The sequence below is a fragment of the Bidens hawaiensis genome, unplaced genomic scaffold, assembly GCF_021521415.1.
Source record: "Bidens hawaiensis isolate Kalapana, Puna unplaced genomic scaffold, B.hawaiensis_p1.1 tig00003430_1, whole genome shotgun sequence".
Classification (NCBI taxonomy): Eukaryota; Viridiplantae; Streptophyta; class Magnoliopsida; order Asterales; family Asteraceae; genus Bidens; species Bidens hawaiensis.
In genome coordinates this window covers 2,229,617-2,244,586 of record NW_027491191.1, presented here as the reverse complement: position 1 = coordinate 2,244,586, position 14,970 = coordinate 2,229,617, and positions in this window count along the sequence as shown.

The following is a 14,970-nucleotide window of genomic DNA, read 5'->3' as shown; positions in this document are numbered from 1 at the left end:
GACACGGGTAAACAATGAAATTAAGGCAAAAATAGGCAAACCTCCTGTCAGATAATTTAACCTAAAACCCTAATAACGCAGACAAACCCGACAACATATCACTCGTCGGATATTTATGCTAGTAAGAATATAAACTTCTAATAATATGCCAAAAATCAGTTTCTATGGTGAATGAGCTCAATAAACCATAAGCAAGTTGCAAACACACAGTAAACAACCCTAACATGCAACATATAATTGAAAGATAATCAATAAAGTAACATGTGAAACATTCATTTAGACACAAATTAAAAATAAATACGCATGAGACACATCCAATAAATATATTCAAAACTTTTAATTAATCAAAATCCCAAAGACAAAACCCGAAAACCGACAAGTCCAAAGCAATCAACAAAACATCATCACAAGCCTAGATAACTATAAAAGGTTTTAGCCAATAACCATGTTCAAAACAGCCAACACAATAATTATAAAAGAGTTCATCGCAAAAGAATTAGAAAATAAGTTCAGCTACTAGCCTGCCTGGTTAAATTAATTAACCTGTGTGCTAGCCAGCTTAATTAATAGAGCAACCTGTGTGCCTGCTTCCTTAAATTCCAACAGCTACTCTTCTTTCTCTCATGATTCTAAGACCACACAAACAAAAAATATAATAACAATAATAATATTGTTGTGACTTGTGCGGCACCCCAAAAAACCCCCCAGTAGTTTTTTTTCCTTTCCTCACGTCTTATTTTCCATTCCTTCTTTTTCTTTCTTTTTTAATTAGGTTAATTACTTTTTATTTCTCCTCACCACCGACTCTCCATGTAGGGCTCTAAAAAATTGTGAGAGTTGGTAGAATCTTCATGAATTGGGCTGCTAATAGCTATTACAAACTGCTCATGGGCCAGCCAATTCTTGGTTCCTGGAAGCAAATAGTGAACCCATTATTTAGTGATATTATGACATTCATATTCAAGTTCACAACTCAAAACGAGACAATTTATTTATGTCACGTAAATTCAAGTGCACACTATATTGCTTCATAAAATAACTTAATTGATTAATTCTACCTCATGTAATATGACTGAATTTTAATTCATTCACATTTATGAATAAAGTTTGATGATTGAACGTTTAACCATTAGCAAATATATTTTTTAAATTAAGGTTAATTAATTCATTTTGGCTTGTTGTATCTTAAAACTTTAAAAACTCACATATGAACTACTAAAAATTATATTCAATAAAAACCTGGCTCAAAAGTAACTAAAAGTAAAGGAAATATGCATAATAATATGTATATAATTTAGACCACATCATGTTGTAAAACACACTCACTTTCCGTACCTTTTTATCATGTTTTAGTTGCTTAATCGTTTAATAAATAAGAGTTATGGATGATTTTTTCATGATCTTACAAAGATTGAATATTAATTTAGGTTATGAGTTTTAATGAAGAAAAGTAGCAAATTTGAAGACTCTGGGGGCCTTAATGATCAACTTTGAAGACTACAACTCAAGGCCCGACACAAGCCCACAAGATCCAAGCCTTTCATGCATAATATATCAAGTTAATTAAAAAATTAAAACCCTAACAGCCATAAAGGAGGCCGATCGGACCTGGCAGCAGTAAGAAAAAAGAGAAAAGGTGTTGTGTGAGCTAGGTGGCGGCTAGGAGAAGGAGATTAACATCAAGGAAAACTTGGTACAGCAGCTAGGGTGCATCCTCATCATTTATTTCAGCCATAATCATTAAGTAATCGCTCATAAACTTTGTGTTTTTGTTCAAGATACTTAACTAGTTAATTTGATCTTTTACTTTGGATTGTTTTGCAAGTAACTTGAAGATTGACTTGTGTTTGATTGTTATTGAATCTTGAATGAGTTTACTTATGTTTATATTGATGTTTATGATGTTTAACTTAGTTATTAGCTGCTGTCCAAAGTTAATGTTAGGCTAAAGTAGTTAGTTTTACCTAGGTTAGATGATTATTGTTAGGTTTTAGTAGGTAAATTGGATTGTTGATGATCATGACTTGAATTGTTAATGAAAAGTTTGGTTTAACATTGAATTAGGTTGTGTTTAGTGGCTATGTTTTGATTAATAATACTCAGTTACCTCTTGCTTTGATTTATTGAATCGGTTTTGGTTAATTTTAGCATGTTTGAACTCTTTACTTTGTGTTTAGAGATTGTTTGCGGGGTGATCAACCGTAGAGTTTAGTTGGGTATATTAATTAGTTAAAATCAGCGGTTAGGGACCTTCTTAGAGACCGAGAGGTGATAGGAAGTAGGGTCGTCTCATAGCTTTTACTTGTTAGGATTAGGATCGCGCGAGAGCGGGTTCGGTTCTGTCGGGTTTGGGTTTGTGAGCGACTAGTTGACCTAATTTAAGTTAAACTAAATTGTTCCTCTATCCTTGCTTGCGTAGTATTCGTCTCCATTAGGGTAGTGTGTCGGTGAGACCGAGAGGAGAGTCGACATTAGAGCACTTTAGCAATTAGTTTCCCGGTTAGTTCTTAAAATCAACTAAGTGTAGGTTAGGGTTTGTTAGTGAGACCGAGAGGTGATTTAGCTTTCTTGAGTGAACCTTAGTTGTGTCATCCTTAGGAACCGGTGTCGTGAGATTCTTCAATCCATTAGCTTAGTATACCTTCAATAGGATTCTTAAATAGGTAGACGTTTTCTCCATTGATAAGTCTTATTCTTAAAGTTTCGTCTAGTTTTCTTAAGTTAAGTTTTTTAAGTTAATTAAAGTAAGTTAGGTTAAATAGTTAATAATATAAAAATCATTTAAAAAAATTATTCTTAGGTAAGTCTTGGTTAGGGTTAAGTATTAAGTACGTTTTCACGTGTCCTTGTGTTCGATACTCGGACTTCCTTAGGTCTATACTATTAGTGATCGGTACACTTGCCGGTTGTGTGTGGATTTGTTAGGATTTTCGTTTTAAAATTTTAAAGCTTAGTTGTGAGTTATTTAAAAAGGGCATTCATTAAACACACATCAAGTTTTTGGCGTCGTTGCCGGGGACACGGTTAGAGGCGTATTGAGAACAACCCGAGTTAGGATTTACCTATTGTATTTTCGTATATAATTAGATTAGTTATTTTAATTAGTTTAGTTTTAGTTTAATTTTATTTTTAAGTATTTTATTCTATTTTTATCTGGTGCCCGTGATCCTTTTCTTTTGAGTGTTCTTTACATAAAATATGTTCGGACGACACGTTGGAACGCCATGGTGTAAAGTGGTTGGCGGAGATTACTGGGTACATGATGCTTATGCTCGAAGAAGGATAGAAACCAAGGCACGGAAAGCTCCATGGGAATCACTTCTTGCAAAGCCTCCTCCATACAGATTTGCATGATCAAATGGGGAACTTCTTAGGGTATAAAGACTTATCGGGAAATATATTAGAGCCAACCCCATAATTGGAGGCAATAATGGATGATATATTGTTTGCTATTAGAAATGATTTGGAATATATTCAACCTTTGAATCCACCTTTGTTTGAAACCCTGAGTGAGATTGAAGATACCGGAATGGAGGAGCAAAGAGTAGAGGAGTATGTTCCCTCTTGGGAGGAAGAATTTAAGGATGAGTTTGGTGAAGAGTTGATGGAGTTTGGCTTTGCGGATGAAGGTTTCGTTGTTCATAATGCCGATGTTGAAAGTTTCGTAGATTTGAACAAACATGTACTTGTGCTTTGAATGATCTTCGCTCTCTAGCCCTTGGAATTGGAGCGCGGTTTTGATGAGTTGCATGACATGGGCAATAATGGACTAGTTGCCAGCGGCGGCACCGTTTGGTAAAGTGATGCTAGAATAAGGATTCGGAGTCGGCCTACGATAGTCAGCTACTACTCTCCTAGGTGGTTGGTCATCCATGTTCCTATCCCTAGAAGAAGCGGAAGAAGAAGAAGAAGAAGAAGAAGATGATGATGATGATGATGATGATGATGATGATGAAGAAGAAGAACATGTCGGTGAAACAGAACGCTCTCTCTCAGGCTGTACTTTCTCAGTATCGTCAGACGTTTTAAGCTTCGGCGGTCCTTGTGAGCGGGTATGACGCATACAACTAAAAAGAAAATTTTAAAATTAACTAGGCTAAAATTAAACTAAAAACAAATAAAAAAATAAGCAATTAAAAAGAAACAGGTAAGTCCCTAAACTCGGGTCGTTCTCTAATCGCCTCAGACCGTGTCCCCGGCAACGGCGCCAAAAACTTGATGTGCGAAAAATATATATAAATAAAACACGAATCGCAACTAAGTCTTAAAAAACCGAACAATCTATCCTAGTTCACACAAACGGCAAGTGTACCGGTCGCGTATAGCAAAGATCAGGAAATTCCAGATATCGAACTCGAAGACACGTGAGAACGGCTCTGATTATAAACCCTAATCCAAGTCCTACCTAATAATATTTAATTGATTTTATTTTATTTTATTTTAATTAATTAATTTAAAACTAACTTAACTTAACAAAAATAACTGGAAAACTTAACGACACTGACAGGGTTTTGTTTAATATGGAGAAACGACTACCTAGGCAAGAATCCTATTGACAGTTCAACGGCTAATAGAATTAACTAATCACGCGACACCGAGATCTTAAAATAATCAACTAAGGCTCATTAAAGTTCGCTATATCACCTCTCGGTCCCACCAACTAACCCTCATAAATCTAAGAAGATTGAATAAATGCACCACGAAAAAGATTACTAAGGTACCCTAATGACACATCTATTCTCGGACTCAACGACACGGAACCCGCTTAAAATTGGTACTAGCAATTCTAGGGATAAAGGTAACAAAATCTAACTCGATCTAAGTCACATATTTGCACGCAAAACTAAACTAGACAAGACCAAAACTCGCTCTCGCGCAATTCTAACCTAACTGAATAAAGATACGAGACAAACCGACTCCCTATTACCTCTCGGTGGCAAGAAAGGTGATACTATTGAATTTTAATAATTAATCACACTCAAGATTCCTATGGTCGCACTAACCACAAACAGATCAAAAACACCAAGTCTATGACCTAATTGAATAACCCTAATCAGACAATACAAAATCAATCAATCAAGGTAATAAGGAGAATCACATGCAAAAATTATATAAAAACAATAACTAACACATCCAAGATCAAAATAGATAAAGCTTTTCAAAAGTAATACGTCGTGTAATTAATAAAAACCAAGTAAACCGTCATACAATGTCTATAATCATCAACACCTAGGTAGTACAAAAGATTTAGCCAATAATCATAACCAACGAAAACTTAACAGATTCAAAAGTCATAATCATCATATCATGAAATATAGAGATGAACTTATAAAATAAATAATGAAAACCACTTTGAAGAAAAATAATGTTCCCTATTGCGGTTGTTGTCCCGGCTCCCCTTGGCTTCCTTCTTCTTTCCTTAGCTTCAAAAGAACTTTGAATTAAAAATATTTTTTCCCTTTGATTTGCTGCGATCGGCATTCAAATCCAAGGGATTTGATTTAATATAATTTTCTTCTTTTTGTTTCTTGATGGCCGACCAACTTGACAAAACCAAAAAGTTGGTTTTTTATATTTTTTTTCTTTCTTTTGCGCCTTTATCAAAATTCCCGATTGGACTAATTGTCAAGTTAGGGTTTTTTGATTTTTATGTTATAATATATTATACTCATGCAAGGCTTCACACAAATGGGCTCTGGCCGGGCTTCAATTTGGTTCTTCGTGATTTGATCATAAAAGCCCTTTTCCTCTTCCTTAAACCCGGTTCTTTTCTCTTTAAAACCTGCAACCTACGAAAAATATATAACTATGTAGTACCATACTAAAACAAGTTAAGAAACATTAAATATTATATATAAAAGCAACTAAAATAATGATAAATGGTGCAGAAAATAAGTGTGTTTTACAACACGTCAATGGTGTAGGGAAGGGCTGCGGACCTTGTACGTATCATGAAAGGTGAACCTAGGTAAGGATATCGGACCTTTTACGTATTCATGACCTTGAGTACAGGTATAGACGGCGGACTATGAGCGTACTCTTGGTCGGTTAAGGAAAGTGTATGTATGTATGCATGCATGTATGTATGTATGTATGTATGAAAGAAAGGTAACTGGTTAAGTATGGATATGTATCTTCGGATACGTACGCATGCATGATATGCGAATGTATTGTATGTTGCCTGATTAACAAGAACTAAATCACCGTAGCTGACTTTTAGTATGCACGCAGGTAAATATGTTTATTGAGCTGGCATGAGGATGGCACATGGCATGGATTGAACGGCTGGCATCTGAAGATGGAAGAAATGATGTTTTAATTATGATGTTTTATGATATGTTTTAAAAAAAGTTTGAATGTTTTGTAACGAATGATTGAAGCTAACGTTTCTGCGAGAGGTTTTAATTAACTCTGATATTTGAAACTGTGTTTATGAGTAAATCCAATTCCAAAGTAGGGCACCGGGATCAGGACCTTACAAGTTGGTATTAGAGCATAAGTTCGAGAGAATTAAGCATCCTTCATGCTTAGACTCGAACAGGGAATGAGACATAAGTAAGAAAAGAAAAAAGATGCCAGCTCAAGAAAGCCATGTGTCACTCAAGAAAGCTCGATAAAGGTAAAATACATGATTAATTTCATGTATAATATAAGAATGTGTAAGGAAGTTAGCTTAATTGCTATAGAAAGAATGTTTGTATGCTAGCTTAATTGCTAGGTAAAGAATGAGTGTATGCTAGCTTAATTTCTAGGGATAAGAATGTAGGTTATATGTATGTTCACATGATTGTGTGAGAAGTAGGAACTAGTACAAGTGAAATCATAAAGGAAGTATGTAGAACCTGAGGAGTAATGTAAAGATTTAATTACACTTGGTCACTGTCATTAACTACTTACCTTACGAATCATGTGCTAAATAATTCCTAGAGTAATAACGTTTGTGTTTTATTAAAGATAAGATTGATGACTGATACAAAAGGGACGAGCACGAGAAGGACGTATTGGACATTGTGGTAAGACACGTGCCAACCAAACACCCCTTTTGAAGAAGGTGTGAAAGAACGATATACGAAAGCAAGATGAATCCGACTGTAGAAAGTAATGAAGAAGGATCATGCTTGGAGCTTGTAGTCAAACACACTAAGGGAGTTTCTCAATTGTCACCGAAGCATCAAAGGCCACCCAAACTGGGAAGTCCAAGTGGAAGCAACATAAGAGATGCAGAAATAAGCCATCTAGAGTGAGTCAAGACATGTAGTATGCCTGCAATAGTTAAAACCATAAGGGAACTTGATGGGATCATGAGAGAGAAGTCATCTAGAACGATAAAGACAAAACGGCATCCTGATATGCAGCTTGATAATCAAGAAAAAGGGAGATGTATCATCATGGACTTTATGATCAAGCTACCTTCGACAACTATAACTCATGAACCCTACATGTTGATGCGGAGCTCAGAATGAAAGAAGGTTTAAGTGGTGACTTAAGGAGTTCTCCGACAATTTATGCAATGGATGTGCTCAACAATTGCAAGAAGTGTTCTACCTTAAGGGATGGACAAAGGATTTCAAGAAATAATCATTAAGGAGAAGCTGGAAATGTTTACTTATGTTTTGAAATTATTGCAAGCAGTATATTTGCTAATGGTTGTGATCGGACAGAATGATCATTCAGTGCTAAGTGTAATGGTAGTAAGTGCAATGTTTCAATTTAAAGGACAAGAAAGAAGAACATGCTTGTGGAAGTGATATTCACTAACAAAGTCTGGATAAGGAAGCTAAAACTAATTAACATCACTCGTTGATTGTAAGATCAAAGATAAACCTGTATGTTAGGAAGCTAAAGAAAGGATGTGAATACAGGAAGTTTTCCTTTTTACAAGGACTAAGTAGGTTTCGAGGACGAACCTCTTATACGGTGGGTAGACTTGTAACATCCCGAAATTTCAAAGAATAAATAATTAATATATTATTTATTTATGGTGGAAAAGTTTACTTGAGTTAATAGAGAAATAATAAAATAATAAAGATGGAATGATAAATAAGCTAATTAGATGGAATTAATTATGGACCAAAAAAGAAATATGGGCCTAAGGTCCATGGGCTTAAGGGAGTATAAGTACCCCTTAAACCCTAATCCTTTCCATTTTCGTTCATCTCTACACCATAGCCTACACCATCAAAAACACACACTTCTCCAATTCCCGTTTTTGAGAAAACCACCCATAAATACACAACGATTCCTGGAGATCTAACCGTCGGATCGGTCTCAAATATTAACTAAGTGTTCATGACATATATATGAATATTTCCACTGATCACATCTTCGATCAAAGGTCGGGAAGTCCGGTTTCTATCAGCAAAACAGTAGCAGCTCAAAAACGAAGATTCCAGTGAATGTTCAGCTTTTCCAGAGATTGTAGCGGCGTTTTCCGGAGAAGGAGATCTCATGGGTTTGTAGATCGGGACAGGAAGGTTCCGTGGCCGCTTGAATCACTCAAATCGGAGTTTGTTTGATATGGTTTTGAGCCTCTCGAGTGATTTCAGACAAAAACCTCAAATGTGCGTTTTTGTTAAAAATGCTTACTTTTCATGAACGGATTTACATGAAAATTGGTAGGATGATAGATCGGGTCATAATTGTTGATAAAGTAATGAACTTGATAGTAATAGGGTTAGTTGGTTCGTTTCAGGTAAAACGAGTAGTGTTCGGTTTGTGAAAAGAACGGGTAAACGAAGTTGGTTTTGCATGAAACTTAGTAGGATAGTAAATCGGACCTAATTATGTGAGAAAATGTTGCAAAATTGATGTTTAAAATGGACTTAACGAACTAATGGTTATAAACGGCTCATAAAAGAAACCCTAAATCTAGCCTATGGATGTTTTAAGCCATAAAGGTTCAAGCTTTATGGTTGCACGGGTCAAGTTTTGGCCAAAAACGGTTAGGGAAATGTTTACGGGTATCAAACCATAATAGGGTATTAAAGTCATGATATGTAATTATAATGGTGATAAAAAAGGACCAAACAGTTCAGCCCGTTCGAATACATTAATGTAGTCGATTACATCGTTAAGGTCGATTACAAATGGAAACTCGATTACTATGAATGGTTCGATTACATTGTAACTTTCGCATACACTAGATACTTTCGAATACAATAAGCTCATTCGAATACAACAACTTAATTCAAATACAATGGTCCAGTTCGATTACAAGAGTACAATCGCATATATGGCCTGAACTCGAATACTTGGAATGTTTGGAATACAATATGGATTTCGAATACAATAAAAGTATTCTCATACACGATATGGATTCGATTACATGAGTAATTCAATTATATGGGGTACTCGAATACAACATGGGATGCGATTACAAAGTATAATCGAATACAATTAGGGACTCGATTACATATGGGTCATTCGAATACATAATGAAACCCGCATACATGCATAAGATCAATTGCATAATGGGTTCGCATACGTTATGCAAACCCGAATACTATATAAATGATAGTATACATGGAAAGACTTGAATACGATAAAGAAAGAAAGAAATACAAAAGTATTTGAATACCTTAGTGCTTAAGGATAAAATATTCTAAGTAAAATATATTCAAAACAGGACCATTAGAATAGACCAGACTTAGCCATTTCGGCTGAAATATGAATAATGTGATTAGGACGAGTATTGATACATGTAATTATTATACAGTTAGCAGAGCTCAGCTAAGGAAGGGGGATAATGATTAACGGAGAGCGTAACAGAATCCAGGTGAGTTTCTAGCCCCATTTCCTTGTTAGGTTTTCAGGGCTGTGTGCATACTAGATGTGATTAGTTAATACACTTACCTTAAGTGGTAAGTGTATGCCATATATGATAGTTATTATATTCAGGGTATGGATGAAAGCTTGTCGGTGCGTGAACGATCTCCGGATATTGCACGTATCGCTAGGGAAGGTAAGTGATAGAAGATTAAGGTGAAGGATACCTAGTGTGTCCGTATGTTATATTGTAGTTTGCTACGTTATATATATTTATTGTACGTGTGGTACGTGAAAGCAGGTGTATGTACGGTATGTGGGCTCTACGTCCAACATAGTAAGTTAGGATGGCAAATCCCTTTAACTTCTGTTGGACATACACGTGGCATGTGATGGCGTAGTTAAGGATTGTGGGCCTTATACGTGTTATAGATGATAGACGAGAACGTAGTTAAGGACTGTGGGCCTTATACGTGTTATAGATAGGAGCCAACTTAGGAAAGCAATGCGGACCTTATACATGCTGTAAATGTAATAGCACAGGGAGGACTGCAGACCTTGTACGTGCTATGAAATAGGTGGCAACATAGGGAAGGACTACGGACCTTGTACGTGTTGTTTATGTAGGATGGTATAGGGAAGGGCTGCGGACCTTGTACGTATCATGAAAGGTGAACATAGGTAAGGACTGCGGACTTTTTACGTGTTCATGACCTTGAGTACAGATATAGATGGCGGACTATGAGCTTACTTTTGGTCGGTTGAGGAAAGTGTATGTATGTATGTATGTATGTATGTATGTATGTATGTATGTATGTATGTATGTATGTATGTATGAAAGAAAGGTAACTGGTTAAGGTTGTGTTTGTTTTTGCTTATAAGGTCTGCAAGGAGCCTATGTCTGCGGACGCGCAGACATAAGCTCTTGAAGACTGTTTGTTTTTAAAAATAAAAAAGATCTGAAAACTGCTTTTATTGTCTTAAAAAATAAGATTTTTTCACCATCTTCACACATCTTCACACTTCTTAACATCATACCAAGTACCAACACCCAATGTCCAACACCACCACCACCACCACCATCCACCGTCCGCCGCCACCACCACCCACCACCACCTTCCGCCACCACCACCACCGTCCACCACCACCACCACCCACCGTCTGCCGCCACCACCCATCACCACCACCACCCCCGTCGACCACAACTATCGTCCATTACCACCACCATCCACCACCACCACCCATCGTTCGTTGCCACCACCACCCGACACCACTATCCACCACCACCCGCCACTGCCACCACCCACCGTCCGCCGCCACCACCATCCACCACCACCATCCCGCCACCACCACCACCCGCCACAACCATCCACCACCACCATTCATCACACCACCACCCATTGTCGGCCAACATCACCGTCCACCACCACAACCGTCCATCACCACCACCCACCGTTCACCGCCTACCACAATCGTCTACCACCACCCACTTCCATAGTTCGTACACCACTACCAATTATTTTAGCAGTCTACAAACGTTAAGTGACTTTATCTACTGTAATATATATGATAGGTAACTAATTTTCAGCTTATGCAGACGATTTCCAGTTTATAAAACAAACAATATTATATTTTCAGATTGCAGACCTTCAGACCACATCTTCAATTGCTGACATTAAATCACATGAAATCAGATTGCAGACATATTTTGTCTTCAAAAACAAACAGCACCTAAGTATGGATATGTATCTTCGGATACGTATGTATGCATGATATGTGAATGTATTGTATGTTGCATATTAACTAGAACTCACTCTGCGTAGCTGACTTTTAGTATGCACGCAGGTAAATATGTTTACTGAGTTGGCATGACGATGGCACATGGCATGGATTGAACGGCTGGCATCTGAAGATGGAAGAAATGATGTTTTAATTATGATGTTTTATGATATGTTTTAAAGAAAAGTTTTAATGTTTTGTAACGAATGATTGAAGTTAACGTTTCCGCGAGTGGTTTTAATTAACTCTGATAATTGAAACTGTGTTTATGAGTAAATCCAACGCCAAAGTAGGGCACCGGGATCGGGACCTTACATGTAAGCTAGTGTCTTCTCCATACTTCTTTACAACCAGTTTCTTATATGATTCCTACAATAAGAACATTAGCAATTAGTACATTCAGATTATAAAAATCAAGCACTTTAAACATACATTTACAGTGTAATGAGACTTACGTAAGCTTCACCAACCCTTGGGTCAACCCAATCCACATTTTTGTCTTGAATAATATCTTCCACATCATTAGCTTCTTCCAAATCCACATCTACTAACTAGCTACAAACTAGTAACTTATGCAGAGGTCTTGACCCTTTCTTTGCATGTGTTTGTAACCAAAATTCACCAAACTTAGCACGACGCTTCAATGTGTTGTCCTACGAAGTATGTTTTTATACGTTAGTAAGAAAATAGTATTGGTGATGTATTAAATAAGCATGTGTGTGTGTGTATTTCAAATTATAACATGTTAAACCAAACTGTTAGTAACAGTTTGATTTTTGTTTTTGATGTTTAAAAACTGTTACTAATAGACCATGAACATACCTAGTATTAAAGATTTAAATTACCATTTCTTACCATCTCTTTTTTAACCATAACAAAGCTCTTTGAGCCAACAGTATGTCTACCACTTGTTACGTTCTCTCTATTTTTGCTGTTTTGAGAAGACTTGTCTTGCCATGAGCTGGTATTCCAAACCTTAATTAGTTTTTTCCAAGAATCTTGACTAGTCCATTGTGGCTTAAACGGGATAGTGACACTCCAATCTTTCCCAACTTTTATACCCTTTTGAAGGGCACCGGTCTTGGCAAATTTTCAAGCCTTACTCAAAAAATTAGGAAACTTTTCCTTTATATACCTCTCCCAACAAGAGTAAACTGAGTCTTTTTCCTCAGCTTCCCACTGATAATATTTCTAAAAAGAGAAAAACATTGATCAATAATGTTTATATCTTTATTAAGTTATATGTATTATTATGATAAAAATAATAACATACGCATCATTAAAATATGTACAAATGTGTCATAGGCATACCTGAAAACGCTCAAACATGTGTTCGCGATGAAACATCAGAACATCTTTCCATCCTTGCCATCCGCCCGATAACATCAACTTTAAAATGCTACCAATATTTCGAGAAACCGGATTTTGAATATCAAATCTAGAAAATGGAAACAATGCACCATAATCAACAATAATAACACTTTTGTAGTCACCTAAAAGAGAATATCAGTATATATATATACACACACACAAACATATGTCTCACACTTACTCATCATTTTCAACCCAAATCCAAATACGATTTTTAGGTGTAGGTATCGGAGGTAGGACAACCGGTCCCCAGCCTATAGCAACCGGCTCATCCTCGTCATCACTAGGTTCATGGAGATGCTGATATGCATCTGTAGTTGGTTATCCACTATAGTCTGTACTACCATGACTGTTAACTTGCTCGCTACGTCGACCACCATCTCCTGTTGAAGTGTGTGCCATAATTTCTAAAAAACAAGTCTGTTAAAATTAAAAGAAACATAAAACAAAATTATGAACTAGTTAAAGGCCTTACTAAAAGAATTCACCCCTTTAATACTAATTAACATCAAGTAATTAGTTAATATTTATATTCATGAAATTAGTGTCCATGGATTATTATTATTATTCTTTGCTATTTGTTAATAAACAATATTCTACTCATTTATGTAAACATTCATTAACTATTAAACAATAAGCTACTTATTTATTTGTGTATTCATTAACGATTAAGTTTTAGTTCAACAAATAGAATTAAAAAAAAAGGTTCTTTTCTCAACTTAAACAATTAAAATAGAACTGCTCATCAGTTAATCCTACTCATACTTGTATAAAAGCTTATAATTTTGATTTGTTATCCAAACTTGCCTAATCAACTCATTTTAAACATTCAATTTATATTTAAGAAGTAATTATATTCTAATTTATGCTACTGGTGAAGTACAAATATAATAAAAGCATATGGCAATAACTAATTTTCACACAAAAGTAACTATTAATTGATTTATTAATACCGAAAATACTTTGGACTTCATGTTATAAATAAGAATACATATCAAATATATACAATTCTTTAATATGAAAATATAATTTATAGTAAACAAATAAACTTAAGCTCACACTAATACAAAATATTCCATTTTAATTATTATACGTTTAAACCTGATGAATAGTTTTGTTCTATGATAGGTTTAGTTTTAGAAACATTAAATATAACATAATTTGTAACATAATAAAGATTCAATCTATCCAAATATAGCAATAAACATCCCAAATATCAAACACTAACATAATAAATATTCATATCTAGTTTTTATACCAACATATACCCATAGATTCATTATATAAAGCGTTAAATGCTTCTCTACTATATCTCATTTGGATTTTCTATGTGTCCCTTTCACCGGTGCGCCTAATGTTGAGTCGTGAGCCATATTTCTGCAACATAAACACATCTGTTGTTATTATTATTGTTATTATTATTACTATTATTATTATTATTATAATTATTCACAAAAAAGTTTACTAATAAAAATTAGTAAAAACATTAACCATTGTATTATACCTTATATATGTGATTTCAACAATAAATCAACTAATTTTCATCTTCAAATTCTTCTACGTCATCATCATCATCTAAATCAGTGTCTTCAAACAAGACTTGTTCACAATCATCATTTATAACTTCATGATCATCATCATTTATATCCTCGACTTCTTCTATGATATTACCTTGTACATGATTAATAGGGAGCAAATCATCAGTTGATGTACATACTAACCTTTCATTATCTTGAAAGAAATGCTCTCCGTCTTCATTTTCCTCATCACCTACTTCACTATCATCTTCGGCTAGCTCATAAAACTTGGCGTAGTCTTAACAACAGCCCACAAGTCTTTAATCATTTTTCCTTTGAAGAATATTGTGTATAATAAATTGGTTATGTTTGTGATGCTAGGATAAATGGATCGTCAACACATCCAACTACTTTGGGTTTAACATCAACCATATTAGTCTTTGGGTCCACCCTTACACCTTTCACGGGATCAAACCATGTACACTTGAACAAAACAACAACACAAATTCCTAGCTTATTGTGGTACTCCACCGCTAGG